The sequence below is a fragment of the Peromyscus californicus genome, unplaced genomic scaffold (genome assembly GCF_007827085.1).
Source record: "Peromyscus californicus insignis strain IS unplaced genomic scaffold, ASM782708v3 Scaffold_7__1_contigs__length_154581171, whole genome shotgun sequence".
Taxonomy (NCBI): domain Eukaryota; kingdom Metazoa; phylum Chordata; class Mammalia; order Rodentia; family Cricetidae; genus Peromyscus; species Peromyscus californicus.
This window is the reverse complement of record NW_026294595.1, coordinates 38,460,812-38,474,417: the sequence shown is the minus strand read 5'-3', so window position 1 is coordinate 38,474,417 and position 13,606 is coordinate 38,460,812. Positions and strand designations below refer to the sequence as shown.

At 41.2% G+C, this 13,606-nt stretch overlaps 1 long non-coding RNA gene across 2 annotated transcripts in view; it reads right to left on the bottom strand.

Annotated features, from left to right (window-relative positions):
- Positions 1 to 13,606, bottom strand: part of LOC128102476 (uncharacterized) — a 198,390-nt gene that overhangs the window by 13,640 nt on the left and 171,144 nt on the right. For both annotated transcript variants that reach the window (XR_008215425.1, XR_008215427.1), the window contains one exon: positions 5,521 to 5,639. This is a non-coding gene — a long non-coding RNA (uncharacterized LOC128102476). The remainder of the gene's footprint in view (positions 1 to 5,520; positions 5,640 to 13,606) is intronic.

The window sequence follows — 13,606 nt, the reverse complement described above, 5'->3', positions numbered from 1 at the left end:
ATTTTTCTACATGTGAAAAAGCCAAGACTCTAACATTCTAATAATTTAAATTTATTTTTGAGTTAGCATACAAAGGCTTTCATTATAGCAATTTCATACATCTGTATCATAAATTTTGCACTGATTTAAAAAGTCAGTGTTTGGACTTAGTTGAAATTAACGAAAGATCTCCTCACAACAATTAGGATGGCTAGTATCCAAGAAACGGAAACTAAAAAGGGTAGAAACGGATGAAGAAAAACTGGAACTTTTACATCTTGCTGGGGAGATGGCAAATTTTCCCACAGCCAATGTGGAAAACAATATGGCGTATACTCAACAGTTCAAGAATAGAATTATGTTATGATCTAGTAGTTCCACTTCTGGATGTACACTCAAAAGATCTGAGAGTAGAGTATTGAACAGATATTTGTAACCCCATAGCAGCATTACTTACTATAGCCAAAAGAAGGAAGCCACTTAGGCATCCATAAATGGATGAAGCAAGATGTGACATACAAAAGCAGTCGAATACAGTATAAGGAATGCATTTTGGCATACACTAAGCATGGGTGAACTCTAAGGATGTTATGCTAAGTGAAGAAAGTAAACAAAAAGACAAGTCTCACACAATTTCACATATATCGAGTACCTAAAACAGGCAATTGACTGTGACAGAAGAGTGAGCGGTTCTTACCAAGGGCTCAAGTGGAGGAGGGATGATGTGAGTAGATGCTTAATGGATATGAAATTTCAGTTTTACAAGACGAAAGGAATGCTGGAGACTAGTGCCATAATAGTATGGGCACACTTAACAGCACTTAAGTAATTGCTAATGTGACTAAATTAATACATTTTATAAGTATTTAATCTATAACTAGAATATTTTTGATTAATGAAGCCTTTTTTGATCTCTATGATTCTGGAGTTTGCCCCAGAACTTATTCTGCTACTACTATTTTCTATAGAATAAAATCATAAGAATTTTCTCCTAAATTTGTAAAAGCACAATTTCTAATGAGACAATATTTATACAGAAAAAACCTGGGGAATATGACAGTTTTTATTCCTTCTTTTCTAATAATAATGCTACATTCCATCACTGGTACTTCTTGATAGGAAATGCCTACTTGATCACGGCTTCAGCCAATGTCTATCAAGGTTTGTTTCTTGTAGTCATTATTTTCAATAATATTTCATCTATCGAGTTTGATATATATGCAAACTGACTGTCACACACTTGTTCCTAGATATGACCCATTCTTGGTCAAAGAATGACAGTCCACAAGCATGTAAGATGTACTTCATCATCCTGTGCAGAACTGAGCTTTCTCAGTCTCCTTGTCGAATAAACGCAAACTCTTTGCAATTGCTCCAGGTTACTGTTCACTTCAAACAAGAAATCTGTAGTAGTATTCCTTTGAGGGCTTGTAATTTTAGTCTCACAGGTCCAATGCATAACAGATGAACTGCTTTTTAAAATACCCCCACAGAGTTGATATTTGGGGGGAAAAACCATAACTTGCAGTTTAAAAATGCAAATACATTTATTTATTTAAAAAGAAGCAAATCATGAATAGTCAGAATGGACTGATTAGAAGTGAAAATGCTTTTCATTTGTTTGCACTGGAGAGAAAGGCCCTGCTCAGCAGAGCCGGTGCACACAACAGTGCTGACCTAAATTATCTTTTGCTCTCCATCTTAGTATTTGGCGGCATAAGAAAAATGTGGAAAAAAGAGGAAAGAATTTCTGCTGAACATTACCCAAACTGGAGACTACGAGTTCAGTAGGAATAACTTCACAGTTCTGTCACGCTATTTTTGTTTTGATTGATTGATGGATGGATGGAGACAGGGTCTATGTTATCCTTGTTTATCTATTTAGACATGGTCTCATGTAGCCCAGACTTGACTTGAACTACCCATGAATTGCCTGATCCTTTTGCCTCAAGCTGGGCCTGCAGGCATGTGTTATTTTGAGTAACAATACTTGGGGTTCCCTTACAATGTCATAACCTCACCAGTTCATTGTTAGACTAGCATCATGGTTAAGAGTATATAATCCTTGCAGATAGGTTTAGTTTCACAAGTGAAGTCCTTTGCTTATGTTTCTGTTCTAATAATAGGGACGCATGAGTCCTGGAAGTTCTCCTTAAAATCCTCTTTGATGCTGGGCAGTGGTGGTGCATGCCTTTAATCCCAGCACTTGGGAGGCAGAGGCAGGCGAATCTCTGTGAGTTTGAGGCCAGCCTGATCTACAGAGCAAGTTCCAGGATAGCCAGGGCTACACAGAGAAACTGTCTTGGGGAAAAAAATCCTCTTTGTCTCCCTTCCATCTGTTTCCGTCATATATAATAAATGTCACTGCACTTTTATCCTCAAGTTTCCAAGAAAAAGACAAAACAATAAAAAAAAATCGACTTCCTCTACCTTAGTTTGCATCCTTTCTCTGCTGTTCTTACCTTCTCTAGCTTTTTCTTACATAAATTGGCATTATGTAGGGATAAGATTTTCAGTATACATTATCAGCAAATCATCCCCGCTCATGTTCCCGTGTCCAGTGTACCTCTAGGTTGTTTGCTGTGTTCTCTCTCTACAAGTCCAGGAGAACTAGAAAGAAGTTGGCAGAGGGGCGGGGAGGGCATAATTGGGCAAAGCCGGAATTCTCTTTACAGACAGTTGGTAACAATCGGGAAGAAACTAAAAACCTCATATACCAGTCACTCTTAGTCAGTCCATCCTAACAGTTACATACTTTTCAGAGGATCCAGCCAAAGCCTAACCTTGTTCACAAAACATCTGGAAACTTAAAATCCCAAGCAGCAAGCGCTTGATAAATTGAAGGCACTCTTCACTTCCTCTCAGGAGCCTCAGAGCTCCGAAACCCTCTCAGAGGAGAGTTAATGCAACGGCTTTTGCACAGCACATTTTTGCTGTAGAGATCTGGGGCGGTTTAGGTCGAAAATTTGACCCCAAGCACCATGAAATTCCCGCCCATGATGTGAGTCCCAGGCAACATCTGGAGTCTTGTGCAGTGAATCTCTAAATCTTCACTTCCCCATGCAGTACACAAACAGGTTGCACATTATGATTTAATCAGCTGTCTTTAGAAAAACAGGCACTTGGAATTCAAACACATTAGAACCGGTGGTGATGTTTTAGAGTAACAGCAGGACCACACTCCTACCCCAGAGCAGCCCTGGCCAAGAGTTCACTGTATCCCTTTCCAGTTCCTCCCCTGTACAAAGTAAACTTTCCTTCCTTTGGTCAAAGGAACAGAGGATGAGCTATCTCAAAGAAAGCCCAGTGCTCTTGTGCCTCATGAATCACCAAGAGACTTGGTTCAACATTAGGTCACCATGGAACACAGACTGTAACAGAAACACATAAAGGCTCCAAACAGGGAGAGGAGGGACGCTCTTCTGGAATATCGTTGCCAGAGTAACATAAACCTAGTGTGTTTTCACAAGGAAATGAGTCACTTGTTTCTGTTGGCTAAAACTCTGTTTTCTTTAATTTCATATTTTAGCTTTTCTAATATATGCCGAAAGAGCCCGGGGTTTCCAGTCTTCAGACAGGGATATCTCACTAATTAAAAGCTCAACAGAGGGTTTTGCATGGCAATTAAAGAGAAAGGGATGAAAGGAATACTCTAGCAAGGGGAAGCACACAGGGAATGCAGAAGCAAGAGCACTCGAGGTACAATCAGTTGTCCAGAGTGGGGACCGGAGGGGAGTCTGCACCGGGAGGCACCTCAGAAGACAACAACTCCAGAAAACATCCACTGAGCCCCTTCACTGAAATAATATAGCACATTCCAAGTCAGCGTATTTCTCCTCTGGAATCACTGGGTATTGCAATGTTTTTCTTTCTTTCAGATGGTCTGACACTGGAAAGCACAGGAGCTGCAAGGACCATGAGACTGGAACATCCAAGGAAGAAGGAAGCAATCATCTACGGGTCATCAAGCGATGGGGACTGCCGCATTCAGTAGAAAAGTCCTGTGTTAGGTATAGATGATACAGATCTTGCAGTTGGGTTTGTCCTATAGGGTTCTGGATGGTGATTTTTTTTTCTGGAATGCCAGCACATTATTCCCCCCCCCTCTCTCTCTTTTCTACGATGGTTGGCATTCTTCTAAATATGTCAACTGATTAAAAAAAATGTCAACCTTCCCTTCAACTTACTATAAGAATAATACAGCTACACATAGAGCCTCTGAGTGATAGAAACAGAGATGGGGGGAGAGGGAGAGAAAGAGAGAGAGATCAGACTCAGATAATTTCAAAAAGTCACCAGAGAGACTGGAAGGGTAAGGAGGGAAATAAATGTTTGACTAATGGAATGCTGGCAGATGGCCTTGGTGATAGGTAACAGCAGGAAGGCCAAAAGAAGAGAGGACTGGGAAAAAATCCACATAGATGTAATGCTTAGGAGTCAACTGTTCCCATAAGGCAGAAAGTGGAGGGTTGGCTTCTAGGACTGCAGAAGAGACGCTTAGCCTGAAAGTAGGTAGTATTGACCTCCTTAAGTGTTACGAAAAGCAGACGATAAAACCCAGCCATAGTTACACATTTAAGGAAAGAACAGCAGAGGAGGAAGCTGACGCTGCCCTACTCCTTCAATTAAGTGGCCCACATTTGACTTCCATTCTAAGTACCTTCTCAACATATTTACTTGATACTCGATGCTCTGCTCCAATACAGTATTTAAAATTCATAAAAAAGAATCCCCTCCTCTAAACCATCGTGTCTTCTTGGCTTCGTCATTTCTGCCAAGGTTGCTATCATTCTGTCTGTGTGACAAGCTCGACCCCAGAGCCACCTCTGAGTCTTCCCTCCTGCCCGCCTTCCTTCCTTCTTCCCCTCCTTCCTTATCTAGCTCTCCCTCCCCCTCCCTCCCACCCTCCCTCCTTCCCCCCACCCTCCCTCCCTCCCTCCCTCCCTCCCAGACATCCAACCAGCCACCAAGTTTATGGGTTTTTGTATATCATTCTATTTTGTAGTCATGCTTTCTTTTTTGATGTCACAACCACATCTGTGTCCAGAAGCCCGGCTTTCACTTCACAGCTGATTTATTACAACCATTTCCCAACTGGTCTCTGCCTGCTATCACCCACTCCTGCACCCCTTCCTACTGGTTGCAGCAGATGGGCTGTTTTGAAATTCCACTGAGCTGGACTCATCCCTGCTCCACGCTCCCCATGAAATCCTGTGCCTTATAAGTTTAGGTATTCTAGCTAGTGTTCGAGTCCTCCATATGCATGCGTCCTCTTTCACCCAGCTCTAGCTTTCCTATCACTCATCTGAAGTCCCTTTCTCTGCACCCCTCACTCCCTCTCCTTGCTCCTCCCACCACTCAAAGATGCTCCTCCTCTTGGAAAACACCCCCTACCCAGTTCATCCCCACATCCCCTTATCTCACCTCACTGACCACCTCCTCCTCAAAGCCTGGGCCTGTAGGTATTTTGTGTCATAATCCACCTTATATTTATTTGTTAAAATTTTAATGAGTTTGGATCTTGTGTTCAAGAAATCTTACCTTTCTTACAGGTATACTGGAGAGAACCTGTAGACCCGGTTTACTCAGAAGACTGAGGCAGGAGGATTGCTTGAAATCAGGAATTTCTGACATACTTGAACAGCCTCTTGAGACCCCATCTCAAAAAGAAATTAAATGAATAAAGATTCTTAACTTTATGAAGACAGGTCTTGCTGGTAGATTCTATAGTCTCAGTGATGTAGCTACAGTGAGTATTTCTTGAACAATGATGGTAATTAGCTTAATAATGTCATCTGTAGCTAGTGAGCCTGAGTTGAATGTTTTTAATACATTTTAATGAGTATGTTTTCAAGATGTTCATAACTTCCTTTATAGACATCATTTGTTCATCTTTCATGCATGTCTGAAAGATTTAAGAACATTAATTAAATGTCTAATCAATTTGCATCATAATTAGCTCCCTCCAAATCCCTGTTTAGCATCATGGTCTTTCTTTTCCCCTTAGAAACGTTTCTTCTCTAGATATTTTTCCTACAACATCTGTGCTTTTATCATGTAGATTTCATTACTTCTTCCCTCTATCTTTATTTTTAAGTCACTACTTAGTTTCTATACTTTATACTAGAAAAGTACACGGTATAAATAGAGTCTTCCATCCTTTCTTTTGAATGGAGTACAAGAAAGCAAATAGCTGGGACTATGACTATACACATTTGCAACTTTGGCTGATAAAAGCAAACAGTCATCTGTGTGAATGTGACCTATCTTACACCCACAGAATCCATGAGCACCTGTTTCTTCAAGGTTTACTCATGCAATGCATTGGCAAATTTTGAAGGGTTCTGTCAGTTTCATGGGTGAAAAAAAAATTGTATTAATGGTAGCAGGTTTTAAATCACCTTTATTGACATTTAATTAATATAACAAAACCTATTGTAAATCATTTGATTTTTGACTGATGCATATACTTACACAATCACTACCACAAGTGCAGCATAGAATATCTCCATGACCCATGAGGATCCCTCCTCTCCCCTCATATCCAACCCATTTCCATCTTCAGGTCCTGAAAACCATCCACTGCTGTTCAGTCTCTATAGCTCTCCTACTTACAGAACATGCTTTAAAGGGTTCTGTAAGGATACACTCATGCAGTATATACTCTTCTGAATAGCTTCTTTCTTAGGGAAAGCTTGTGAGCATCTTCCATGCCAGTGTGTATCCCAATATTTAATTCCTTTTACTTAGAGAGCAATAATCTATTGCTAGGTATGATGGTGTCGAGAGACAGTCATCCATCGTTGAACTAGCCAGACCACAGCCTGTAAGCCACTCTAATAAGTCCCCTTTATACAGATTTGTTCCATCTGTTCTATTCTTCCAGATAATCTGACTAACACATCAGCATAAGACAAACTTTCTTTTACCCACTTACCAGTTGATGGACATATATGATCATGTCCTGTTTAGGGCTACTATGAATGAAACCACTACAAATAATTAAATATAAATGTTTGTATAAAGATATGTTTTCATTCCCTTGTATAAACATATAAAAGAACTGCATATAAGATTAGCGAGTGTTGTGATGTTTATTTTTAGCACTATAAGAAGCTGTCGTTACTTTTCCAAGTGGCTGTGCCATTTCTTAAAACCCTCTAACAGTGTGTGAGCATTCCTCACACATCCTCATTCACACCACATCATCACCAGTACAAACTATCCTCAGTTTTCAACTACAGTCGCTTTAGAGGTTATGTACTGCTAACTGAAGTTTTAGCTTGTTTTTCTCCTTGTCACAGTCAATGTTGAGTATCATTGCCTGTGCCGCTTATACATCCTCTTGGACAGAGTGTCTTCTCACATTCTTACAGATTGGGTAAGTCTTACCTGAAATTCCTGGGACAAGCATTGTCTCCCATTTCAGACTTTGCAATATTTGTTTTCACATAATACGATATTTTGGGGACCTGACCCATGGAATTTGTGTTTCACAAACATCTTATGAGCATAGCCAGAAAGCTTTTTTAGACAATATTTTTTAAAGCACCTGTGTTTTGATTGCCACCTGTTACATTAGATCATGTGAGGAATTTTCCATTTGTGGCATCACCTTGTTGCTCAAAAGTTTTATATTTCAGAGCATTTCAGATAAGGAATGCTCAGCCTATGTCTGGATATTTGTTGGTTACAGAGTTTAAATATACTTACATATTACAGTTAAAGTTCAGTATCAGGACTAAAGGTAGTTCAGGGGTAGAACACACCATAGTAGGCTTGAAGCTCAATCTCCAGCTTCACACACTCAACAGAGAGACAGAGACAAAGAGAGACAGAGGGAGGGATAGAACACACACACACACACACACACACACACACACACACACACACACACACACGAGAGAGAGAGAGAGAGAGAGAGAGAGAGAGAGAGAGAGAGAGAGAGAGAGAGAGACTTTACACACATTTCCTTCCATTTTTTGGCTTTCACTTTCTCAGCAGTCTTTTGAAGAGCAAATGATTCAAGTATCTTGTTATTTATTGCTTTTATTCATTCAGTAACTTATTTAGGTTAAAAATAACACCCTCAAATGACAAGAAAGACTTCCTCTAAGTATTAGCAGTTGCTGCAACTATCCGAGCTTCACAATCACTCCCCTTAATTCTCGGATCACCCCGGATTTTACAAAGCGAGTTGGGCCTCTTCGGCTCCAGTCCACATGTTATCTCGGACTACAACGCTGTGAACGGCTACACTTTCTCCTTTGTGACCACCAGGACACTGGGAAAGGGAACTGCAAGTAGGTTTGTAGTTTTAGGTAAGAGTCTTGCTATTCAGTCCAGACTGGCCTCAAACTCCCAATCCTCCAGCCTCAGCCTCCTGAATATTGAGATGTGTACACTAGCATGATGAGCTTCAGACTTCATTTCTTCTTAGTTTTAATAAAATTCAACATTACAATTTATGAGCTTATAGATTGTGCTTTGGGTTTCTTATCTAACAAAGACATTCAACTTTCTTATATCTTTAATAGTTAAATCCTTTCACTTTTATATTTCTATCTATGATCTATTTTAATTTTTGTGTATAATGTAAGGCAAGAGTTGAACTTCTCTTTCACCTTTCTGTTCACTCACTGAAAAGGCCATTCAGACACCATTGCCAAACATCTCACAATCATATGGCCATCTGGTTCTGAATTCTCTACCCTGGTCATTGGTCTGTATGCCTTCCTGTATACCAATATACCAATATTGCACTACCTAATGACTATAGCTTTATAATAAGTACTAAATCAGGGTGCGTGAGTGCTGCAGTTTCATTGTTCAAAGTCATGTTGGTTAGTTTAGTAGTTTAGAATCTTTTTGTTGTTGATGTTGTTTTGAGACAGGGTTTCTCTGTGTAATAATCCTGACTGTCTTAGGACTCGATTTGTAGTCCAGGCTGGCCCCAAACTCACAGAGACCTGCCTGCCTCTGCCTCCCAAGTGTGAGTGCTGGGATTAAAGGTGTGTGCCACCACCACCTGGCAGTTATTCTAGAATCTTATTTCCATAGATATTTTAGAATTAACTTGTCAGTTTTATAAATGTACTATAATTTTAGTTGATATCATAATAAAATTACAGATCAATTTACTTCATTTAAAAACTGACCACAATACTAACTCTTCCAAGCCACAAACACGGCCTTTAATTAAGTATAGGTATGTGTGTCCCCACACGTGGGTATGTGCTTGGGAATGCTGGCACCCTAGGAGGCAGAACCCCAGTCGTTTGAAGCAAATGCTCTTAACTCATGAGACATCTCTCCAGCCCACTTCCTTCATTCTTGATTTGAAGGGGAGGCCATCAAGTCAAGCCTGTTGATGCTCCTTCATAGAGGGAGGACGCATAGAGGGCCATTAGCCCCTCACTTTTGAATTCAACCACCCCCACCGTCTTTTGCTTCTTTGCCAACTGCATGTCATTTGTCCCAGCCACCCATGGTCTCAGGCAGTGCTAGAGTATTCCGCATATGAGGTTAACTATGGAGAGGGGGTTCTATCGATTCAGTTATAGGGAGGTTGTCATCCATGCTGTGGTGAGATTGTGTGTGTGATGTGGTTGTTTGGGGGTCACTCATGTTCCTGAAACTAACCCCTCACCCATGCTCCTATAAGTAAGCCCCAAATACTCCTTGGGTCAATAAGATAGACCTGGGATGATTACTCTGTTCTGTCATTGGCACTCTATCTGGGGTAAATAGATGTTTATTCAAATATCCCCAGGAAAAATTTACACAACACTAGGTAAACACTCATTAAATAAAAAAGCTACCAGTGCCCGTTAGCACCTGCCTGTAACCCAACACTCCCGGAGACTGAAGCGGGAGGATTGTGATTTTGAGGCTAGCCTAGGCAACAATGCCAGATCCTGTGTCAGAAAGGCAAAAGCAAAATAAAAAGTAGAATCTGGTCTAGGTTGCAAACAGGGTAGATTTTGTAACAAAAAAATACTAATAGCATGCTGGCTGGTTTTTATGTCAACTCAACAGGAGCTGAGAGGACCAAACCGCAACTGAGAAAATGCCTGCTTATTATCTAGCTGGGGGCAAGCCTGTAGAGCATTTCCTTAGCAAGTGAGTGATGCAGAAGGCCCAGATTACTTGGGGCAGTGTCACCCTGGGCAGGTGGTCCTGGGTTCTATATGAAAGCAGGCTGAGGAAGCCATGAGGAGCAAGCCACTAAGCAGCACCCCTCCATGGCCTCTGTATGGGCTCCTGCTTCCAGGTTCCAGCCCTGCTTGAATTCTTGCCCTGACTTCCTTTGATGAACTATAGATATGGAAGTGTAAGCAAAATAAGCATGCATTATGCCTGATGAAAAAAACTTGCAGCAAACTTCCTCAATATGATAAATAAAGAGCAAATACCCCCCAACAACAAAACAGACAATAACCCCCACACCTTACATCATAAATCACAACTACTGATTAAATACCACACCTTTCACAACTTCATGAAAGGGTCTTTCAGGATCTCCTCACAGGCACTCCAACCACCCTGTGTTGCCATGTCTCACAGCTCTCCCAAACCACAGAAGAATCCACTAACCTCTTCAATCTTGGATCTTTCACACCTCCAAAACCTGTAGGAAGTAGATGACTCTACCAAGTTTTGATGCTAGCTCAGGATGGAAGCCGTTTTCCCCAGACCACAGTTGCAGCATCCTCTTTACCTTGAAAACTTTCCAAGAACAGGAAGCCCCTTAGGCTCTTTCCTTTCCCAGCTGGAGACTTGGTGGGTGGGACCTGACTCTCAGAACCCTGTTCCTATTGTTCCATTGCAGACTGAGGGCTTCTCTATAACAGCCTTAATCTCATCACCGATTATAGCGTCTCCTCAGCACGTGCTGTAACTTTAGTGCCCATTCCTCTCTAAACTGTACATTTCAAGTTTTTCTTTCTACCCCCACCTGTTGTTGTTTTTTCATTGTAGACCCACAAAAGTATACAATGTGATAATCAGTACTAATGAGTCTACAGACTTGATGTTACACTATTGAAATTCACCCCACCGAAGAAATTAGTCCACTGCTTTGTAATCTTGACTCAAATTCTTAGAACCCTGACAGAATGCAGCTGGGTTTTTTTTTTTAGCCAGTGGCCCCTGGTCCAGTTCCCCATAGGGTTGTTGTTTCCCTTTGAAATCTCAGGTACCAGACCTCCACTGTTCACATTTCTCTCAGCATTACTTTCTCTCAAGTTCCCAACAGGATGGCCCATTAACCTCTGCTTACAGCATCCAATGGCTTTTCTAGCCAAAAGTTCCAAAGTCTTCCATGGCCTGGAGGCCACACAGTCAGGTTGACCACTGCCACGGTGACACTTCGATGCAGCACGAATCTTAAAAGGTCTTATTAATAAAAACAAACCCGGAGCCAGGCATTGGCGTGAACGCCAAAAGATCAGAGAAGCAGAACAAGCCACATCCAATCTCACCTTGCCAACTTTTCAGCTGATCTTGTTTCCTCAAACTGGAAGCCTCTGAGTCCTCACCCGAATGGATCTCAGCTGAACTGCTGCTCAAAAGCTAAATGCTTAAAAAGACCTCTAGTTCCTGGTCATCGTGCCTTATATACCTTTTTGCTTCCTGGAATTAAAGGCTTGTGTCTTTCCCAAGCCAGACATGAGATCTCAAGTCCTGAGATTAAAGGTGAGTGCCACATGCCTGGTTCTATGTCTGTCTAGTGGCTGTTCTGTTCTCTGACCCCAGATAAGTTTATTGGGATGCACAATATATCAACCACATTTCTCAGTACCAATTCCTGTACAGATTTCTATTCCTTTTCTGTGACAAAGGAACTAGATAAAAACAATGTAAGAAAGAGCTTGTTTAGACTCACAGTTCTGGAGGGATAGGGACCACTGTGGTGGAGAGGACCTGCTCAAAGGAGCAGGAAATGGGTCAGGCTAAAAAGCCCCAAAGCCTTTCCCCAAGGATCCACTTTTTCCAGCAAGTTCCACTTCTTGAAGGGTCCCCACTCTTTCCAAACAGAACCATCAGCTGGGGACCACATGATCAAAGACATAAATTTTTATGGGGGGCATTTCATATTTAAACAGTGTATCTGTCTCTTTTTTTCCATATCTCATTTTGACTGGTTAAAAATAAATTCTAGGTGAAAAGTTTCTTTTAGTACACTAGAAGTATCTCTCTGTGGCCTTCTGACTTGCCTAGTATCTGATACGAATTCTTCTGTCACTCTTAATGGTTCCTCTGTGCATATGTGTATAGTATCTTTCTGGTTTTAAGGTTTTGTTATTGGTGGTTTTCAGTAATTTGTTTCATCCAAATTTCTTCATATTTTATCTCCTATATTAATTGAATTTCTTGAAATCATGGGTTTCTGGTTTTCATCTAATCTGGAATTTTTTGATCAGTGTATCCTCAACTGCTTTTATCCTTGCTCCTCTTTCTGTTAATTAAAACTATATGAGACAATTTAATGGTGGGTAATAAACTACTGGCGATCAGTTATTTCCTTCAGCGTATTTCTCTGAGTTTTTCACTTTAGGTATTTCTTACTGCGCCTTAAAATTTACTGATCACTTAGTCTTTAATGGCCAATTGACTGGTCACCTTACTGGATTACTTGGGGTTCTCTGGAGAAATGGAACTGATAATAAATAATATATTTATTACTAAGGGGTTTTTATTAGATTGGCTTACACAATACCCATGTACTAGCCCAACCACTGCTATCTGCGTAATGGAGAGGTTGAGAACCCAGTGGCTGATGAGCCATGAGGCTAGTGCAGGTGATTCAAAGAACTCCTGGAGATTCCCTGGTCTTCAGTCCACTTTGTAGGCAGGAAACACCAGGTTCTACTGGGAGGGAAAAAAAATGGAAGCAGCAACAAAAATGGATAGCCCCATTCATCAAGAAGACGACATGCTTGCAGGTAAGCAATGCTTTTCTCTTGGACCTCTTTATATTTGGGTTGCTGCCGGAAAGTTTTACCTATTCTGTGAGAGGGTCTTGCCTCAGCTCCCTTAATCTCTCCTGTAAATGCCTTCACATACAGAGGCATGTCTCCTAGTTGATTTCCAATCTAATCAAGTTGGCCATCAAAATGAGCTATCACCCCAGCTTAGTGCATTTCAGTCACTGAGTTTCTATTTATTTGAGAACTATAGTAGTTAATCTTCTCTTTGCTGGGACCAAGTCCTTGACAAATGCAGCTACAGGAGGAAAGGGTTGATTTGGGTTCATGATTTAAGAAGAGATAGATTTCATCATGGCAGGGTACCAAGTCACGGTAGCACCCCGAGGCAGCTGGTCACATTGTATTGGAAGTCAGGAAGCAGAAACAGAATGCTAGCATTCAGCTGGCTTCCTCCCTTTTATTCAGTCGGGCACTGCAGCCCATAGGGTGGGGCTACCCATGCAGGGTGGGTCTCCTCAGTTAACACTCTCTGGAAATACCTTCACAGACCTGCCCACACATCTGTTTCCAAGGTAGCTCTAAATCCAGTCAGGCTGGCAAAGATTAGCCATCGCAGGTAAATTTTTTATGGCGTCCATTTCTGTTGTGACAGTGTCCAAGTTTCACAGTGTTCTCAAACATACAACGCCTATTTG